The sequence below is a fragment of the Cylas formicarius genome, unplaced genomic scaffold (genome assembly GCF_029955315.1).
Source record: "Cylas formicarius isolate icCylForm1 unplaced genomic scaffold, icCylForm1.1 PGA_scaffold_9__14_contigs__length_23061073, whole genome shotgun sequence".
NCBI classification, from domain to species: Eukaryota; Metazoa; Arthropoda; class Insecta; order Coleoptera; family Brentidae; genus Cylas; species Cylas formicarius.
Window position 1 is genome coordinate 10,661,191 of NW_026844365.1, and position 21,126 is coordinate 10,682,316.

The 21,126-nt window shown below is 35.9% G+C and overlaps 1 protein-coding gene across 1 annotated transcript in view; it reads right to left on the reverse strand.

The window, feature by feature from the left end:
- Positions 1-20,442, reverse strand: part of LOC132707627 (zinc finger and SCAN domain-containing protein 10) — a 98,264-nt gene extending 77,822 nt beyond the window's left edge. Inside the window, exon 1 of the mRNA XM_060679536.1 lies at positions 20,141-20,442. The gene's annotated coding sequence lies outside the window, so the exon portion shown is untranslated. The remainder of the gene's footprint in view (positions 1-20,140) is intronic.
- Between the last annotated feature and the right edge of the window lie 684 nt (positions 20,443-21,126).

Genomic DNA, 21,126 nt, shown 5'->3' on the forward strand with positions numbered 1-21,126 from the left:
GTATGTATACAGACAGCAACTGACTGCCACAGAAAAATGTATTTCAACTCTTTTTTAAAATTTTTAAAAACTGAAGAATGGATTTTATCGTTTAAGACAAAAACGACTTTTCCATGTTCGTGGTTATTCCTAATTAATGTTGCTTTAATATTAATAAATTCTCTGGTTGACAGTTCTATTTGTGATACAGTTGCGACAGTTTTGTTATTAACATCTTATTTGGATCAATTAAAACAAATGTATTCTTCCTATATTAAGGTTGAATGTATTTCAGGTAAGCAATCTTTCCCATTCTTCACTCCCTAAATTTGTTCACGGAAAATATTTTCGAAATACATAGGCAAACAATATATATTAATAGGTCAAAACTTATAACGAAAAACATTTTTCTCCGGTTTTTTTGCCCACCCGGTTAGTTCTGTAAAAATTTTTGTGAAATGGAACAGGTGGGAGCAAGATTGTATCTTACACGTAACACCACAACATTTACTTTACTACATACCATCAACAGCATCCCTATATTATGCTAAAATTGCAATATTGCTTAATAAATTACAAACATACTTTTTTGGGCTATTTACTTAGCACAAAATTAGTCTCAAAACTTACATTTACGGGCTTCCTGCATTTTGAAATCTCCTCCACTTTTCACACGGAAAATTGTATAAATAAAACATTCTCAAAATGACGCTGACAACAAACGTTACAAACTTATTGTTGACGTTTCCCTGGTAACAGGATGACTTAAATCGCTTGTTTTGTGAAGGGTCCCGGCCTTTTTAATTAGTCTATGATAAGGAAAACGTTCATTGTACCACATGTATTATGGGTTCATTTCAATAGTTTGGGCTCTCCCTGGCCCACCGAGTGGCGGTTTAGCGTCGGTTGCTTTCGGTTACTTTTTGGGTTTAAACATTGAAGGCTGCAAAACGGCCACGACGGTCTTTACGCGGTAATTGAAAAAATTAACATTTCGTCGAACCGGCGGACCGAAAAAAAAAAGTTAAATTACCGGCAGACGACGAGAGGCCGTTCCGTTGGCCGTTGTTCCGAGAAAGGCGATCGGTACACACACATACAGTTATTTTTAGACGTCATTTTTGAGTCAATTTTAATCGCCCGCGCCGCGGAGAGAAAATAAAAGTAATTAAGATTTCGCCCCGTGCTCGGAGACCGTGAAGTGAAGAAAAAAATGCCTCATAACCGACCTGTCAATTAAGATTATCCGCCTCGGTCGGTTATACCGGTCCCTAAAATGGCAATAATTCTTTTAATTAGCCGCGGCGTGTAACGGTGCGTGGGAACGGGACGTAGGGACACCCCCCCCCTCCACCCACGACCACCAATTCCCCCCGCGACCCCGCGTCGGAACGCAAGAGAAATTAATTTCGAAATAGTCGACGAGAAACATACGCGACGTCTGGCGGACGAGCCGTGCAGGATCGAATCAGACGTCAGTTGTCAAGCTCGCGCGTTAGGACGACATAATTTTCCAGTCACAACAATCTAGGAATAGGATTTTGTAAATTTAATACCGACGCCGCACAGTGGAACGAAACTGACGTTTTGTTGGACATCATCTTTCGAAACTACACAAAAGTTGTCGGCAAGGTAAAAGATGCGTCTCGGGGTAATGGTGAATATGATAGTAGTCAAACATTTTTTAGGGTTTTACAGAAATGGCTGGAACCACTGGAAAAGGGTAACCAAGTACATCAATATGGAGAGAGGAGTTCGACAATGCTTATCTGCTTTGTTGTTTAACGTATACGCAGAATCCATCATTAGATCATCCCTGCAGGACCGACTAGAAGGCGGACGACACTGTCATTACGGCCGACTCGGAAGAAAACCTACAAATATTAATGAACAAACTGATCAAATATAGTATTAGATGGGGTTTAGAGATAAACACCGTAAAAAAAAAAAAGGTTTTTGGGCGCACCAAAAATAATGTCGATGGCGAAATTCTTTAAAATATTAAGAGCTACATATATCTGGACAGAGAAATGAATAACCGTCTAGACTACTCAAAAGAAATCAGTACAATTGCAGCTAATCCCGGAATGCAACATTGAGGTTAAGAGAAGTATAGGAAGAAAGAAGAAATCGTGGCTCAGAAACATCAGAGACTGGTATTCTACAAGATAAGAAGTATACTCGCAAGCACACGAAAGCGAAACAGTAAGGGTTGTCACCTGCCTGTAAACTCATCAAAAATATTAAAACGCTATTTATTGTAGTGAATACCATTTTGTTTCAGGGATATAAAATAAAACTTCATATAAATTAAAAATAGTTCATTACTAATCAGTCATACATTTTATGAAGTAATTAATAGCTTGTAATCAAATATATCGGTTGTCAAATTAAAATCTAAAACAAAAACTACAATGATAAATGAGTAACCCAATATGAAATAAGTACCTATATATGAAATATCTATGAGATAAAATAAATGAAAATAACATATTGCGACAAATGAAAGTTACTTAATTCACTTGCAAAAGTCACAGATCCAAGTATCAAACTCCAGCATAATCATAATGTGCCCAGAGAGCACACATGAAGCCTTTAATACAGCTTTCTCCACTTCTCTAAGTGAAAAAAAGGCTTGAACATAACATACATTTTACATCAGCAGAGTCAGGAAACACTTGGTCCATTAACTCACTGTTAATGTTCACTGTCTTCATCAAACTGAATACCGCCCTGTTCCTCAGAGACTTCTTCTTCATAATCATTCTTATTTTTCTTAGTTCGTGTGTTTCTCTTAGCTGTTTTCTTCTTATTCTTTGTCTTACTTTGTTTTTCTTGTTTCCTCATATTTTTATTTACTAAATCATTTTTGTAAGATGAAGATGTTATGACTGTTGCTACAGTAGCTTTTCTTCCTCCGTTAGATACTTTTCTTCGTTTCTCTGGCGCTGGACTTATGACATGCGGAGATACCAGACTCAAAGTGCTGCCATTAAGCCCGGAAGTCGAGGGTGCAATTCAGGTTGTACACTAGCAGCTCTTTCTGGTACAGTTATCAGAACTTGACCAGTTTCAGATCTTGATTCCAGGGGGGTGATATTAGTTCTACAACCGTAACGAAATTATGCCCACGTTATTTTCCCTAGCAGTATCTGTTATATCGATATTGTGAGTATGACTATAGCGTCTGTCCAGTATCAGTAAAACCTTTGATTCAGGAGTCGGCTTGGTATGTTGAATAAAGTGCTTGAACAAGTCTGTAAAGATGTTCATTTCATTCCAACTGCGACTGATCCTGGAGGGCAGCTCCTCATTAGGTGAGTACTAATATTTTTTCTGGCAAATATAATGTACAGTGTCACAAAATGATCAGTAGCATTCATAGAAACATCTCTTGTCATAAGAGATCCTCTTTCTGCTGATGTCAGCGCAGCATCTACCTTTGTGACCCATGATTTGTGGTATCTTACTGTGTACAATTGTGAGGCCTGATTGATCCACTTTGTAATTACGCAAAAGCTGCGCAAAATAAATTTTTTTATTACAACTTGCCGTCCTCAATTAAACAAAAATCCAAGAAAACAATTATTTCTCAACGTTCAACAATAATTAAATATTATATGACATTTCATTTTCATAGTAAAAATGGACGGTGTCCCAGAAAAAATTATGATAAATAACTGATTTGAAAAAATAAAAAGCGAGTTCCACAATATTTTTGATATTTAACTATTTTAGAACCATTTTAAGTGATTTAGATACAGACATGGAAGAAAGAAAGTTTATTTGCAACTCGCGTACAAAATAATTTGGTGATCTGGACTCGAATTATTTCTCGATCACAAAAGTTTTCAAACAAGAAAATCTAACTCAGTTTTAAATATGTCGTTTTCACTGCCTTCAAAAATCAAACAAAAAAGAGACAATATACATAGACATAATGGTATACGGAAGAGACCATTCCATTCGCAATGTATGATGGCAACCTGGCAAGGGAATAGAAAATAGGGTACGTGCAATAAACTTCAAGCTTAAATGCCTCCAGCCCTGTCTTTGTTGATCCCTAGTCTTCCATCTTTAGGGGCAGTAATAGAGTAGTTCTTTTCATAGCACTAAAACCGTGGGTTTGATCAATTAGACCACTCCGTTCACTTATTTAAAGTCATCATAAAATCTGTGTGATATACTCCTCATTGCAACAACTTCATTTTCTTCTTAAGGTGCCTTATCCAATTAGTGGATGTTGTGGATGCGTGTGCATCGAGGTTTGTCCAATCCTTTATGTTTTTTAGCCATGACTGTTTTTTCTTCCGATGCCTCGTTTTCCTTCTAGCTTTCCTTCCATTATCAGTTTTAAGAACTGGTACTTGGAATATATGACCCAGATAAGCAGTTTTTCCTCTTTTTATTATTGCCAACAATTCTCTTTCTCTGCCCATTCGATTTAATACTTCAACATTTACTGTGTGATCTATCCAGGGATTTTGAGTAGTCTTCTAAATATCCATATTTTAAAGGGATCCAATCGATTCATCAGGTTGGCTTTTATGGTCCATGGAGTACAAAGCGATATCGAAGCGTTAAGTTAAGTTCACTGTTGCTTAGCAAGGTTCTCATGTTAATGAATGCTGTTCTGGATTGCTCGATCCTGCTACGTATGTCTAAGTCTGGATCTAGATCTTCAGTTATCCAACTACCGAGATATCTGAACTTGGTGACCTTATTTTTCTGCTCACCACCATTACATTTGTCTTGTCTATATTGATCTTCAGTCCCAGTCGTTTTTGTTGGTCTCTGCATTTCTGAAGTAGGACCAAAACCTTGTCTGAAACCGAACTGTGGGGCTTATGTCTCTCTCACATCTGTTGTATATTCTTGTGTGGATTATCTTTAAGAAGAGTTTTAGGACCTGGCTCAGTAAGCTGATCATTCGGAATTGATCGCAACTTTTGGCGTTTTTGGGGCTCGTACAAAGATTGATTGAAGCCAATCCTGCGGTATTTGACCGGACAACAACAACAACTCAAAAACTAAATTTTAGGCAACAAACCACAACTTCTTTCTTATTTAATGACTACAAAGTGAAAATTGAAGCTTGGATGTCTTAGCCCTTCCCTAAAATTTTGTTGCTATCTAGTTATTACCAGTTTCGGGGTGGTAGTAGAGTACTTTTTACAAAACTGAAACTGAACTACTGAAACAGTTTCTGTTCAGTAGCATGTGGAAGTTTCTTTGAAAAATTGGTATTAGAGTAGTTCTTTCCATAGCGCTACATCCCAACGTGGAACGTGGATCAACTAAAAAGTAAACCAAAATTTCCTCCTTACTTTCTGACCATAGCGTTTTCGTTGATCGTTTTAATTAAAGTTCATAATCCAACATCAGTTAACGTCAATCCTCGATCGTTACACCAAAAGGAAGAATAAATAGGTTGAGTACCTACATTGAATTTTTGGCAAACCGTTACCTCTTAGATATCATTTAATTAACCCAAATTCGTAAACAAGAGACCGGGGCAGCCCCGGTAATAGCTCTTTACGTCCACGCGAGGTCTCCGATTTGGTTCCCATAGAAAATTTAATCGCCGGCTATAATGACAGGCGGGAGTGTGTGTGTAGTGAAGAGAAAAAAAAACGGCACCGCTATCTAACGATTATTTGTCGAAGAAGAATGAAGAGAGGAGAAACCAACAAAAGGTTCGGAACCGCGCGGCAGCGCCGTTGAATAGCAGATTAAATGGGACTGTCTAATCGATACTGGATTTTTTTCTGTACGTTGAACCATGTGTTGCCCAGATGATGCGAGTATATGTGCGGCGGAGGCCGGTTCTACGATCTCCCGGCCGGCCAGACTTGACATCCAGCGAAACCGCACAATAGTTCCCCATTCGGCCCATCAAAATACCTGGTTACTTTTTTTTTAAATTAGTATGAAAGCAAAATAATTAACTAGTTACTTAATTACAACCCTATTTGGTTTGTTTAATCAAACATCTAATATATTTAATCTAAGCATCAATTTTAATAATACGGGTTCTTCTCTGTTATTTGCTTATCAAATTGAAACAATTCCCAAAAGTTTTTTAAAAAAGTTGTAAATTTAAATTTTTCTTAAACTTAATAGTACAATAAATATTGCAACTGGTTGTGTGGAGTTATCTATTGAAATCTCGAAATTATCTTCGTGTTTTTGTCTAATAGCAATCATAAAACGACGTGTACTATCACCGATTAATAGAATTTATTATTTAATTAACACATTAATGTTTAATGTAAGTAAAATAAATACGCGACGAAGCAGTTATTAGCTTTTAGCAATTTATTTTTGTTATCATTAGCAGCTGCTCAGGTCAGTTACATGAAAAGTACTTAATTAATAATGTGCAAAGAACGCCTTTGTAATTAATAATGATTTTGGCCCTCAAATAAAAACGTCTCATAAGCTTAGTTTCCTTTTGTCAAAAATAATCTTCTTCTCTATTATTGTTTGCATGTTTTACGCTTACAACCGTCACTTTGAACACCTGGGATTGTTAAGTGTGATTTGTAGTTATTTATGTATTATTATAAAGCTACTTAAACTAGAAATTGAAGTTGTAAACAGGAGTGAACATAAAGGGTGGTTTAACGGGTCAAAACCCAGCAATTATTGAGATATCGCGATACAAATATAGAGCAAAAAAACACACTTTATGCATATTTTTGATTTCTTTAAAGTGATCGGAGGGGATTGAATTAAACCACTCACATTATTGGAAACTTTTTGTCTTTTGCAATTTTTGCATAAAACTAAAGTTTAAAAATAAAAACATAAAAATAGGATTATAAAAAATTTGCAGTTTCTAAATAAAAGATAATATAAAAAATAGAATGTTTCTAAGTCATTGTAAAAGCTACAACTCCATTCATTTTAAAGAAATATAAAATATATTTATATGTCTATATATTTTTATATTTATTTATGTATTTATATTTTTGGGAATTAAAACATGGCCAAAATAAAATTTTAGTTTTAAATGATCCAATAAAAATGTATACAAAATCAAAATGTCCTTCAAAATTTGAGAGACACGACACATTTTGGAATTCTAAATCAGAGTATATGCCATTTTTTATGCCTCAAAAAAAGTGTAAAAAAAAACATGCTGTACAATAATTTTGCAAAATTTTATTTAAAAGATCAAAAATTAACCAAAATCAAAAGCCCGAGAAAATTTTCACTCGCTGGGCGTTTATAGGATAAATACCGACTTGGACGAATTGCTAAAACTTGAGTTTTCTTTTAGTTGATGCGTTTTTAGCATTTTCCAAGGATGGGCCGTAGCAAACCGCCCCCCATTAATTCGCAAAACGGAACCATTAACGCAGCTGGTTCTCCGCACCGAACCCAATTAAAATGTAAATACGGTGCCGGTCGCCGCGAAGAACAATTTTTCATAATAATTATTGCAGGTGGTGCTCGCGAAAATTTCAAGGCGAGTCGTATTTTCTAATTCAAATCGGACACGTAATGGCGAGCACAAATCGCCAATTAAACCGATTGTGTAACGCAATTACAAGTAGAAGTAAAACCGTTTTAACGTGAAATTCTTAAACCGCGACTCATTTTACCGCTAAAATATTCAAATGTTCGCCGCGACCATAAATATTAATGGAAGCGCTAGCGAAATTTTTCGCAAAGTTGCCAAGTCGGCGATTCTTGACGAAGTGGCGGACGCGCGCGAGCCAAGTCCCTTCAAATGCGAAACAAACGAATAAATATCAGCCAGTGCCAGAAGATCGCTCCGAAAATCCGATTTAAATCATTAGCGTTGGACGGGAGCCACTGGCGATTTGGAATACGATCAGTAGGTGCCGGCTATTCATCGAACACTTGTTACCCACCGGTCGTTATTCCCCTTTTGACGTGTAATTTCAAGGTTAATTAATTTTACATGCGACTATCGAGTTTCTTTCACTAATTGTACGCACACAATTTCTTCTTGAATTAATTCATGGCGTTTACGCAAAAATTTGACGATTGTAGCCCACCTGACGTGAAACACGAAGTTCCTCATAATTTTTTTCACAAAATAAAATTTATTCTAATATTGTAACTGTTGAAATGAAAAAGGAAGGTTATGTTATTATTAGATACCAATATTAAACGCGCCAATTTTATACCATAAAAAATAATTATAATTGCCAAAACAAAAATAAAAAACTGTTTTTGTTAACTTCCTACTTAAAGGCGTCAAATATTACTCTAAGTACAAATCTTGGGGTTGTGTTCATTTTTTCCGTTTGGACTTTCACATGACTCAGCGTTCAAAACTTTCTTTTGACATCCCCAAAAACTGATTAAACGGTTCAGGGTACTTTTAAAACTTTTTTAAACCAATTGGTCATGGTAATGGTAGCATTTCTTTTTATAATTCTTGTATAAATTTCATTTTTCCATGGAACTGACTAGGGTCTAAACATTTGATCTAAATAAAGTAACAAAACAACAAAAACATGCAATAACATCCAAATTCTATATATAATTTGATTGAACTTTCTTGACATTTTGAGGTGAATAATTTAAAGTCACTCATTCACAAAGTAAAACTAATTCTAATAACCCACAATTGACAACCCAGGTTTCTAGAATATTTGTTTCCCTAGTTTTTTGTGTTTATTGTGTATAAAAATTTGTTGTTTTGCTGTTTACGTCAAAGAATTTTCACGTGGAACAATTTTGTACTTTTTGAACACTTGCATTTGAAATTTACAAAAAAATATTATTATTTATTATTATCTATACTCCTTGGAGTTTCCAATAAGTCCTTTAATTATATACCATTTTATATTCGAATCGATAGTTTTCTTCTTTTTATATTTTTATTCTTCTCCGAGTTTGTATTATTACAATTTTTTTGTTTGTTTTTTTCGTGTTTAAATATTTGTTGTTGTTTATTGTATTGAATAGTTTTCGAAAATTTAAAGTATAAATTGTTGTCACTGCCTTTGTTACATTGTGTATTAGCAATCTGCCTACCTACTATTTCCAAATTCATAGTGGTTATCTAAAAGGAAAATATATAAAACTTATTTTTTCATTTTATATTATTATATATTTCAGTTTAAGTTTTAATAGCATTTTTTAATCTGCATATATTTAAATATTCACTTGCCTTCTGTTTTTGGATTTTTTAATATATAACTTTTGAAAATAGTTAAACCCTTTTTATATATTTTCAAAAATTTCTACAATTTTGTTTTTTTTTTGGATTTAGTACTGTTGTTGTCATTTTCTCTACCTTCAGTTTAAGTGATAACAAATAAATTATAAAAACTGCTTTATGCAGTGTGTGTAATTTATGTTTCCAGCACCTATATCTCAAAGTATAGTTCACCCAATGGTATATTAAGCTTATTCAAGGTTTTTGTAATATATAATATAGAATTTTCCTATTACTTTTCCAACCAGATTTCCTTTCCACCAACATTTATTAATTTTTTGTAATTTTTATTACTTTTATTTTTATCTCTCAACTATTACCATTCGTATAATTTAATGTAAATTTTATATCATAAGCAGTAGGCGCAGTGGGGAATAAACTAGTTCTACAGTTTGACAAGAACAGATATCAGAAAGATGCTTTGCCTTTATATGCCAAATTTGTTCTGGAATGTATTGTATTGTAACTTCTAGAATAGAGGACACATTGCTGCAAGAAACATTTTGAAATTCATTAAGTGACTTTTCAATGACAAGTTTAACATTCCTTCCACCACATTTTCCTTGATGGTACCTATCGTACGCAACAACCTCGTTATCCATGAGATCTGCTCACAATTGCACTGAACTTTCGCAATATTAAGTGGACCATACCTCACAGATTTTTGCGATTAACGGCCTAAAGCAAGAAGGAATCGCAAAAAATAACAGAAATAATGGATTTTAGATTCAAAAAAGCCAAAACCAAAATGATAAAAGAAGAAACATTGCCAGATGATAATATTTCCGATGAGTTGTTGCTAGAATTGGGAGTGGTGGAAAATATGATGATATTACGATGAATGACGATGATAGTATGCGGGAAAATTGATCAAAGTGATCATTCGTCCAGTCCCTTTCCAGGATTTTTGAATAATGCTCACAAAGTGGCCGAATGATCTTAACAATATTAGCCAATAGAAGTAAAGAAGAAGATGAATCCATGATTTAACTAACCTCGCTTAAGCGCGATAGATGGCGCGACACAGTAAACATTAGTGTATTTTTTGGTTTAATTTTATATTTAAAAGACGATTGGTGCCAACTCTGTCGGAAGTTTTTATCAAATTTGAGATTCCGTGGCGAGTATTTCTGACCTGCGCGAGGTCGCGTTGACACTCTTTCTTAGTCGCGGCCAATAAATTGTGTTTGCTTTAGCTGAGTACCTGCCAGTGTTTGAACAGACATTTACCACGTACTTGAGCTATAGTTTCAAGAATAGGCCGTGCGTCATTTGCATGGCCGTACGCGACGGTACGCGCAAACGACAACAGACAAAACAAACGAACGTAGGTCCGGTGTCCCTCCGAAACGTCTGTAAACTGTGCGCGTGGGAGGCCGTATTTTTATTCCAAACACGAGACTCATTGACAGCGGCTCCTCTACACCCACCACGTGAATTTGCCGCTTGACGAGTTCGGTCTGGCGCTTTTTCCCTTTTCGAAATCCGTTCCTGAAATATGCAGCCGGTAGGAGGTTAAAAACGGTGATTTTTTTATCGACCAGACGCGGGAATTGAGGTTATAATTCTTCCCTCAAAAATCCTTGGATCGCTATACAGAGCATTTTATTGAAAGTTATCCACACCACATAATTCTGAAGGAAAAATTAAAAAACATGTCAAAAATCATATAAAGGACGTCTGTTCGGTCATATATAGACTTTAACCCCTCACCACCCTACGGTCACCCCACCAATTTTTTTAATGGATTCTCTACAAGGATTTCAAAAATGTATACCTAATACACAAAGTCAAAAGTCGATCAGTTGGGAATTACGGATAATTCCAATGTAAACTATGCCTTTACTGCGGCCCTAGCTTAAATCAACGAAATAATCGATGTTTTGCTTGGGGACAAAAACATAGTAACTGAGAAACTGGTGTTTGATGGTTTTTAAATAAAGTGCAGCTTAGGTTTCAATCTAATATCAACATTTACCGTACAAATTATTTATACTATGCAAAATACAATTGAAATTATAGAAATATTTTACGAAATAAATCTGCGAGAGCCCCAGCTAGACAGTTGAATGGTGCTCATGCCGGAAGAACTGCCGCACTCAAGTATATGACTGAATTAATGCAAAAAAAATGTTTTAAGCAGGATCAGTTGCCAATAATAGTTAATAGGACAACTTATGTTAGCAGAACAACAGTCAATTTCACAACCTTTGTCTACAATTTGACTAATCAAAATATATCATTTTATGTAGGTTTGCAAATATTTTGATGATTTGTTTATAAATTATTAATTTATTCATTTGATTCATTATTTAATGTTTTGCGTATTTGTTTTAAACGGAATTATGTTCAAAACAACGTCCTTCCGTTTGGAGCATTTAAATTTTAAGGGAGGTCGGAGGTTACTTCAAAAAGATTGCCTAACATTTTAAAAAGAAAAGAGTGTCTAATCAATAAAACAAAGGTATAAAGCCGCCATTAGCGGCTGCTTGCTACTACTCGGCAGTGCCCTTGTGTTGTCAGGTAGTGACCGCAGTTAATATATATGGACAGTACAAAAATAAGCATTACAGGATGTATTAGGGATAAATCTTTATTTTAAGATAAACGATTTAAAAAGCCATATTTTTGTTCTTTTTTTTAATGCGGCAATCTTTCACTAAAGCGTAAATATGTTCTGATATTATTAATTTAAAGCCGGGACGAATTTAATTCCAATGAAAACAGTACATCTTATAAGAAATTTATTATAAAACCAATGGATGGTACTGCGTTGTAAATAAGAAAACCTGTTACATTAATATTGCATGTGCCTGAAACTAAAAACTAAGACTTTCTGCTCTAAGGATAGCGTTAACAGAAGAAAATCATTTGATGATGACCTCTTCGGTTTAAATCTATAGCATGTTTAAAATGTTATTTTAAATATTAAAAACAATATTTCATCTATATAAATATATATAAATATAAGTCATAAAAATGATCGTGCAAATGTTAATTTCAAGAAGATATTACAGAATCTTATTACATCATCTTACTGATTTATTAAAAAGCACCAATGAATCAACAGCATATTCAATTTTGATAAATTCAATAAGCGTGTTATTAATTATACAACGTTTATTCAGAATTTGACATAAACGCAAATTCCATCTTTGCATGGAGACAATTTCGACCGGCGTTTACAGTTTTGTGAATTGGTAGGGCAATTATTTCCGATTAATATTCATTTGCACTAAGTGGTATAGTAAAGAGACATACTTGTAGATATGAGGCAGCAAATGACCCACACGTAAGGCAACATCATGCTGGATCATATAGAATCTTAAATGATGGGTCTTATCTTAATTAGCAGAGAAACCATTGATCCCGAAACAGTTTTTAACCGAATAATTTCCTGTTCGGTGGATAGGTAGACGAGCACCAATGTTGGAATGGTCACCTAGGTCATCCGATTTAATCCCTCCAGACATTTTTTATGGGGATATATGAAAACCACAATTTTTTCCACAGCCAGCATTTATAGACGATTTACGTCAGCGAATTATTCAACAATGTCGACAAAGATTACGTATTATTTGAAACTCATTTGTTGACTTGTTACGAATTAAAATGTTAGTATTAGTTAATTGGAATTATCCGCAACTCCCAACCGATTGACTTTCCATTAAAAAAAAATGGAAAGGGTTAAAGTTTGGAGTGTTTTTTCATTTTTCCATAAAAGTTTCGCCTTCAGAATTATGTTGGTAGATAGTTTCATTTTCATTCATCAATATAAGGAAACACTTGTCAGTATACTTAACAGTTAAGGTAGTAACATGACATGGACCTCGAAATATACAAAAGAAACATGCCAAGACAAATAGATATTCGCGGCACCACAATATATAGCCATGCTAAACCGCCCAATTTCCCTCATCTTATAATTCCAATCAGGAAAACACAACAATTCTGCGTAAGCTGGATATCATTGTATATGTATTGGTTCCCATTTTCATACTATTCCACGTAAATCACTAGCAAACCTGCAAAATCTGCAGGAATGTCGCCTTTACTTTTGATTTTCTAGAGATTTGACTGATTTATTGATTATTAAACATACATTTTTTAAAGGACGGTGTACTTAGTGCACACGGACTGTTAAAAATATCATAAAAACCCTTAGAACCATATGGTTCTGAACACTAGTAAGACACGAGATAGAGCTGTTAGTCTTTTCTCCTACGTCATTCCTGAAATTTTCACAGCACTCTAGTCCTCGTAGCTATTGCTGGAAAGAAAAGTTCCAGTTTACGCTTAGTAATAGTCCAGAGCGGATCTACTCAGGAAGTTAAGGTAATTTTATGATCCCGGAATAATTCGTATCCAAAATTATGTCAACTCTAACTATGTAACGCACAATAAAATAATAATAATAATAATAATAATAATAATAATAATAATGAATAATAATAAATGATTTATTTGTCAAAAAAGGACAATATAATTTAATGAATTATACCGCAAATCAAATTTTGACAAAAAGGACTCACTCTTAACCACCCCTAATGAAGTTTTTTTCAGGATGCAACTATCTTTTCCTAAACTGTGTTTTCTTCATTCTTCATTTATCTATCCAAAATATTGTTGCTATATCTGGGTTCCATCTTACCTGACTCCAGACCTGCTTCGGAAAAATCTACAATATTCGGAGCAATCTATAACTATCCTGAATACTGTTGTGATTAAGTATCGCCCAAATTCGAGAGAATAGCTAGTTCACAGCTTCCAAAGCGTACGAACCGCTTCCTGATGGGAGTGGGAGGCAGTTTTAACAGTCCTCCGGATCATGGAATCGATATTGGTTCAATTACCCACCGAAGACTTTGCCCCAGTGTGTTATACGTGGGAGTACAAAAAGTCCAAAAAGTGAACCGCGACCGTTCTCCTTTTTCGTACAGGTATTCGGTCGGCAGAAAATCGAATGCCTATCTCGTCGCTATGCCAATGATCGGTCGGTATGGGCAAAGCAGATACCATCGGGCTACCGGTACCCTTTTCGATTGTTTATATTTTGGATCTCTTTAAAGAGTAATAAACCTCTTTGTTTGAACGACGTTTTTATCTGCGGTACCGATCTCTCTCTTTCTCTCTCTCCATCTCGAGGCGGACAGCAATTAAACAAATGTATCGGGTGGCTTCGAAAAATATCGGTCGACTAATCAAAACTGTGCGGAAAAGAGGGAGGAAATAAATGGAGGGGAAAAGTGAATTTCCGTCTTGACCTTCAGGTCGTGGTCGATAGAGATATTTTTATGACCTCTACCATCTGATCTCCAGCAATACATTACAATTTTCACTTCAAGACTATTCGCCTTTTTCTCGTCTATCATTAACAATGTACATACAATTTCATCGCCTATTGATGACCTTCGTTTTATATTTTCTCTTTCTTTTACTTTTTTGTTTTTTCTCTTATTTGTTGCCGTAGATAAATAACCCGAAAATAAAGGTTATACAGATGGTAAAACAGAAGAATTTACATAAATATAAACGGAAAATTTTAAAATACACAAAATTATCATAAAAGAGAAAATAACCTACAATCACACTATGCATAGAACGTTTCTTATCCTCAGGTTATTCCAGTTCAGTGTTCTTACAGTGAAGAAAAAAAGACTCTTAATTTTTGTCGCACCTAAATGCCCAGAAACAAGCTCACCTCACTTTTTCATTTACTCATGGATGAATATTGCAAAATATAAAAGCAAATACCACATACATACATACATAATCACGGGTACATATATAAAATAACATAATATTAATTATCGATTTGGATTGTCTATAACTTTTTCCAATTTTGAGGTCACTTGAAAAGTTGCCGACCTCACTCTGAAGATGGCGGCACTAGTTACTAAAAGCTAGTTATCGCAGTTGTGTACCTCTTGATGGTAACCGAAATGTCAGTCAATTTAGAAACGTGGTTTTTAGTTTTTAGAGAGTTGTTTGAGTGAGCCGAAGTATGTGTTGTCGTGAAAATGGACAGCTGTTATAAAATATATTTTTTTGAAAGCCATTACGCCTACCCAAATTAAAGTTGAGTAAGACTCTGTCTATGGGGACCCTGGGTCGTCATTTTCCATAGTAAACTTTTGGGCGTCCAAAAAATAAAAACAGCTAAGAAAGTGATGGCGACTGTTTTTTGGGATAGCCATTAATCGATTACCCTTAAAAAAGGAAAAACCATTACAGGAGGATATTACTTGACAAGTTGAGGACAGAAATTGCGGAAAACGGCCGCATTTGCAAAAAATATCTCATACTTTTGAACTGCTTCACTATTCGCCTTACTCACCAGATCTAGCCCCGAGCGAGTTCTTTTTGTTTCATCATCTAAAAACTGCGTTTGAAGCTCAAAAAAACAGGAGGCAATCACCTTCGTGAACAATTATTTTGCGAAGAAAAACGCTGGGTACTTTTTGGAAGGGTTCGAAATATAGGAGCATCGCTGGGAATATGGATGATTGCAACTTTGCATTTTTTACTCTAGTGTAGTTTCTACTTCGTATATTTGTATTTTATCGTACGTATACGAGCAGCTGGTAAAAAAATAGGCCATCCGTCCACACAAAGGGAATAAAAATTACGAGTTCAAGTTCGCGGTAACCAAAGCAACGTCAGACGAAAATTCTGCCTTATGAGCGAAGTGCCAACTGTTTAAGCAAAATAATCTAGATAAGCGAGGAGTTTGTTTAACGATATAGTCCCGGGCTGCGGGGGGCTTTGCGGCGTTTTTTCGAACTCGGTCTCATACAATTCGGCTTGTCTCTGTACGCGCGCGTTTGCAAATGGCGCCTCGTAGCATTAACAAAATGTCTGGGAATTTCGCGTAAGTACGGGTCCCGACGCGTAACCTGGCGGCACACGTCGACTAATTTTCGGATGATTGCGTTTTTAATGGCGGAGCGCGCGAAACTAATCGATTTTCCGGCGGGTCGCGGAGGGTCGAAACGTCGCGACCGGTCTCCGAGTTAATTGCTAAGTAAATTTGTCGAAGAATTAGAAAGTTATTTTTCGAATTCCTGCGCGTGCAGGAATTCCGATCGGTCCGCCGTTCTCTTGAAATTTGAGTTCGGACACACAATAGCGTAACAAAGATGGGATAACTTGAAATAAAACACCAAATTAGACACGTGAACACAAAAGGAAATTAAACTTGCTTCATTTCTTTTTTTTTAGAAAAGATGTTTGAAAGCCAATTTAATATACTTTCATTAATCTTTTCCTATTGCTAAAAACAAATATAGTTATTGACAATTAGCAACTCAACACTTATTTTTTAATAATGGGTATGACCCCCTCTTGCCCTAACATCTAAACATCTCTTACTCGATTAGGAATAGATCTAATCAAGTTCGTCACTCTTCCTCTGCTGCAACATAACTCTAAAACCGACTTCTGTAATGTAATCTTGCGGTGGGCGGCCTAGCAATGTCATGCATAAAAATGAATTCTTCTCCAATGTTGTCGGTAATACGTGATGTGATAAAATATCTAGCTGTAGCTCCACCACCTCCATAAGGGCTCCGCTTTTCAGTGGAGCATTCTGCAAATCGCTCTCCTGGTCTTCAGTACACTTTTTTTCGTCGGTCACTGGTCTCACCTGAGAACACATTAGACTTGCATTGGTCCAATGTCCAATGGAGATGATTCTGTGCAAAGCGTAGACGTGCTTATCGATGAGCTGCAGTAAGAAGCCGTTGTAATTCGCCTTCTGCCTGTTCCAGGGCGCCTACTAAAGGATCCAGCCCCTCAATGCCATTGGCATTCTCTCCGAACTGCTGCGCGTCATATCCAGTTAATGAGCAATAGCCTGCTGGCGAAGTCCACTTTTGACTAAAGCGATAACTTCAAAGGCTTTGTGCGGTATAGTAAGCGTCAAGCTAACACAATTAAATGCTGTCCAAATGGTAAAAACGAATAATGTGATAATTCCAGTTGCAACGGCGATTAATTTAAGTGTATAACAAGTTTGTTACTATCACTATAACTACTGCATGAACACGCAAGTTTATTAAGTGATGGAAGAAACACTGCACATTCAAGAAAAGTATGTATTTTGTATTTTTTTAGTTAGTTTTTAGTAATATTAAGCCCACTTCAATACAGTAAAGGAAATTTTTGCCCTATGCGATAATTTTTATACTTAAAAATTATAGCATAGGACTGACTTTTACAGCTATGGAATTTGTACTTTCCAGCAAGACAACAAGAAGCAACAAAAACATCCCCAGCCAGGGTTGACCAATCCCAGAAACAGACCAGATATAAAACATAAATTTGAGGCGAGGAAATACCTAACTTGCTTTGGCAAACACGAAGGAGTTGTGGGGAAAATGAAAGATGTATTGGAAAATTTTGGAAATATATCGATCTGAGGATACTGTTTAAACAGAAATCTTACAGATACATGGGGCAAATAGCTTTAAGTAATGATTTTCTAAATATTTGATGTGACGCTATTCTAACAAACAGGATAGACCCCAACTTTCAAGTACAGTTTAGGAAGAAAACAAGCAAAATGTCATTTTTCTCGACCTTTTTAAATTGTGACCCACACGATCTACTCGTTTAAGGTTGTAAATAAAGCGGATACAAGAATTCCGTACTTTCTGTAATTTATATTTACTTAAAACGTCGAAGCACTACTAATTGGACAACATAAATTAGTTTATATTAGAGTCAATAATAAATGGCGCTCGGCTGGACGCTTACCACTTTCCCTTAGTTCAGTGGATGAAAAATCAGCAACAATTCAAACAAAACACTTGGAGCGTAAAGTTAATTGGCAGAAATTAGTACGTACGAAAATAATTGGTGTCATCCAGATTTTCCAGGTCAGCAGAAAAAAAGAAACACCCCAAGTTTGTTATTGGTATCGACTGTTCTGCATTCTGAAGAATATTTAAATCAATGATATAATCTGTTGGTTGATGTAACGGGTTCTCAATCCTGTTGTATGGAGTAGAATCTTGGATAACCTTAAAAAAGCTGGAAGCTTTCGAAATGTGGGTGTAGTTGGATAGATCGGGTCACTAACATAGAAGTCATGAACAGGATGAAGAAGAATAGAGCTAACATCAAGCTTAAGAAACTCTCATACTTCTACCATGTTTTGAGACATTCTGAAACACACAACATCCATTTGATCATTCAGGGCAAGATTGAGGGAAGACGAGACCTAGGGAGAAGAAGAACACCTCGGCTGAAAAAGCTACGATAGTGGTTCGGACAATCAACTAATACGCTGTTTAGGACAGTGGTAAATAAAGTATTGATAGCCAACATGATTGCTAACATTCGGTAAAAAGGGAGAGTTGCCTCTTCTCCGTCTCTTTCTTGCAGGGTCGAAAACAATCGAAAAGTCTCTTATTCCTACGGACAAAGAAGTGGCAAAAGCTGGAAAGCTTCCACGTAATAGCGGAAATTCTAACTTACCAAGCCAAGACAGGCAAGCAATTAGAAGAAACCAAAAACCCTTTAACCAAATAAACAATATAACTATATATAACTTGCCAGAGGAATACAATATCGTTGAGCGAGTTGAGGTACACCGACCAAATAGCGAAGCTACTAGCAACTCTGTCTCTGTTTCACGCACAAGACTCTGGGGTAAAATACGGCTCATATTGTTCAGCTTTGGCAGGAGTAAAAATCAAACAAGATGTTTAACCGTCATTCATTTCCAGTTGAGTTTGAAGCGAAGCCCCCACGGAACCAAAAAGAGCTAGAGAGTGAGAGAGAATTTGGTTTAAATTTTCGCATCTAGTCTGAAGCTCTAGCATAAAATTTCATTTGCTTTTCAATTAGAAGAATTAAACCTATTCAGGATTGAATATTTCTGACTATAGGGCAATAAAAATTCGTGGTAGGGTCTCGTTTCCTCAATTCCTAATATTTTCGATGCTCGTTGATGCCGCTAGTGTCACAACACAACGGAGTATTTGTTCCTGCTTTCGATAAGTCCTTGTTTATTTGAAACTTGATAACGCGGGTCGGTTTTGTACTTTTCGATTGTCGCTTAAGTTTTTTTATTATTAAGCTCGGCTATTTTGATCGCGAGAAGTAATTGGTGCGTTGTAATTCGGATTTTCAGGGAATTTTGTATTCCCCAGTTAGGTCAGTGCGTCGGAGCTTCTTTTTCCATAAACGCGTGCGTATTTGTTTTTGTTAAGGTCTAAACGTATCTCATTTATTGCTAGGGAAACCGCATCGTTCCTATTTAAGGATTATAGCGTACTATAACTTTTTGCGCTGTTTTCAGAGTGAGACCAAGATAAAGTTGTAGGCTGATGATCCATTTGCTATTACAGGGCTAGATAGTCAAGAAAAATTGAAATAATCACAATTTCAATTACCTAAACGTTTATTCAGAAAAATGTGATTTGTGGGTATGTATTTTTCTTTTTGTAAATGCAGCAGTAAAAAAAAGTTGCCACCTTCAATAAATCACTACCACCATAATGTGGTACTTAGGGCTTTATTTTTCATTTTTTAAAAATTGAAATTTATGAAGTCGCTATCTTTGCCATTTCCAAATTTTACGAATGACATTTAATTCTGTTATTGGTTAATGACAACTAATTTTCACATATTTCAGATGTTAGATTTAGAATAAATAGTAAAAGTAACCTTATCGGCGAGATTTGCAGTCTAGATGGTTAGAATTGCCATTTTTTGGAGCATGTAGTAAAACTAATTTTAGCACTGGTCAAGTTCTTCGCATTAGAATTTTGAAACTTAGAAGAAGAAATATATTCAAAAAAAGTAAACAAGTGTTTAAAAAACAATTTTTTAAAAAATTGTCACGCCATAGATAAAAAAATATTGAATCGTCAACGCCCGCTTGGTGTTGCTTGAAATTCGAAAAAAATTGAAAAACTATTTTAAAGTATACCGGTTCCGAAAAACACTTACCAAAAAAACATCAAACACCAAATAGTCCGGGGAAACGATAAACAACACACAATATATCAACAAATATCCCAACGTCAAAAACTCAACGGCAGCGATAATAATAAAAACAGTAAAGAAAAAAAAACAAAAAAAAACACTCGGGGGTGGCGGAGGAGGAAGTCACATTACCGCGTAGTCGTTTCGGCGCCGAAAAACGCGTGCACGGTCGCACACACAGCACACTGCGATGGGGGTTTTACGACTGCTACCGGAGCCCGTCAGCTTCGATCGCGTTCGGTCGTCGATTGTCGACTGTTCGGCGGAACGGTCACCCACTGCCTACTTTGACCGAGCGACGGTGGGTAAGCTCGATGCTGATTCGCCCGTCGGTGTACTGCCTCCCGACTGTCCCCCACCACCACCCACGGACGTTTTCGTGGGTACCCTGTCGTCGTTCACCTTTTGGATTGAACTAGTACGCCAGTGCCGAGCAGCAGAGTGATACAGTTTTTTTTGGGAAAACCGCTAATGCAATAATGTGCATTTGTCCAAATTACACGAGGCACCGGCGACGAACACTCGAAAGCGGCCGAAACATTTATCCAAATAAAGATAGAGGTTAAAATACAAGTGTAAAAACGGTTCAGATAGCAATTTTTATTTTACAATTGGACCTTTTAAAATAGGTATCTTTAAGTAATGGCCGTTGTTCTTTTCTAAAATTTTAATGCAATTTCAATTTTTTCATACTTTTTATCCTGATAACTACTTAGGTAACTTTTACTTTTTGATTCTTGGGTATTCTAGGCAGCGGGTTAATTTTTTGCATAATCCAAAGTGTTTTAATTGACAACCATAACCTCAAAATAGTCGCAGCTGAAGCATTGGATAAAGATATTGATAAATCATATTGCTTATTGAATAAATTTAAAAATCATCAACAATTTTAGCTGTGAGAACGATTGGGCATACGAACTCCAAACCGCAATATCGAAAAAAAAATTGAC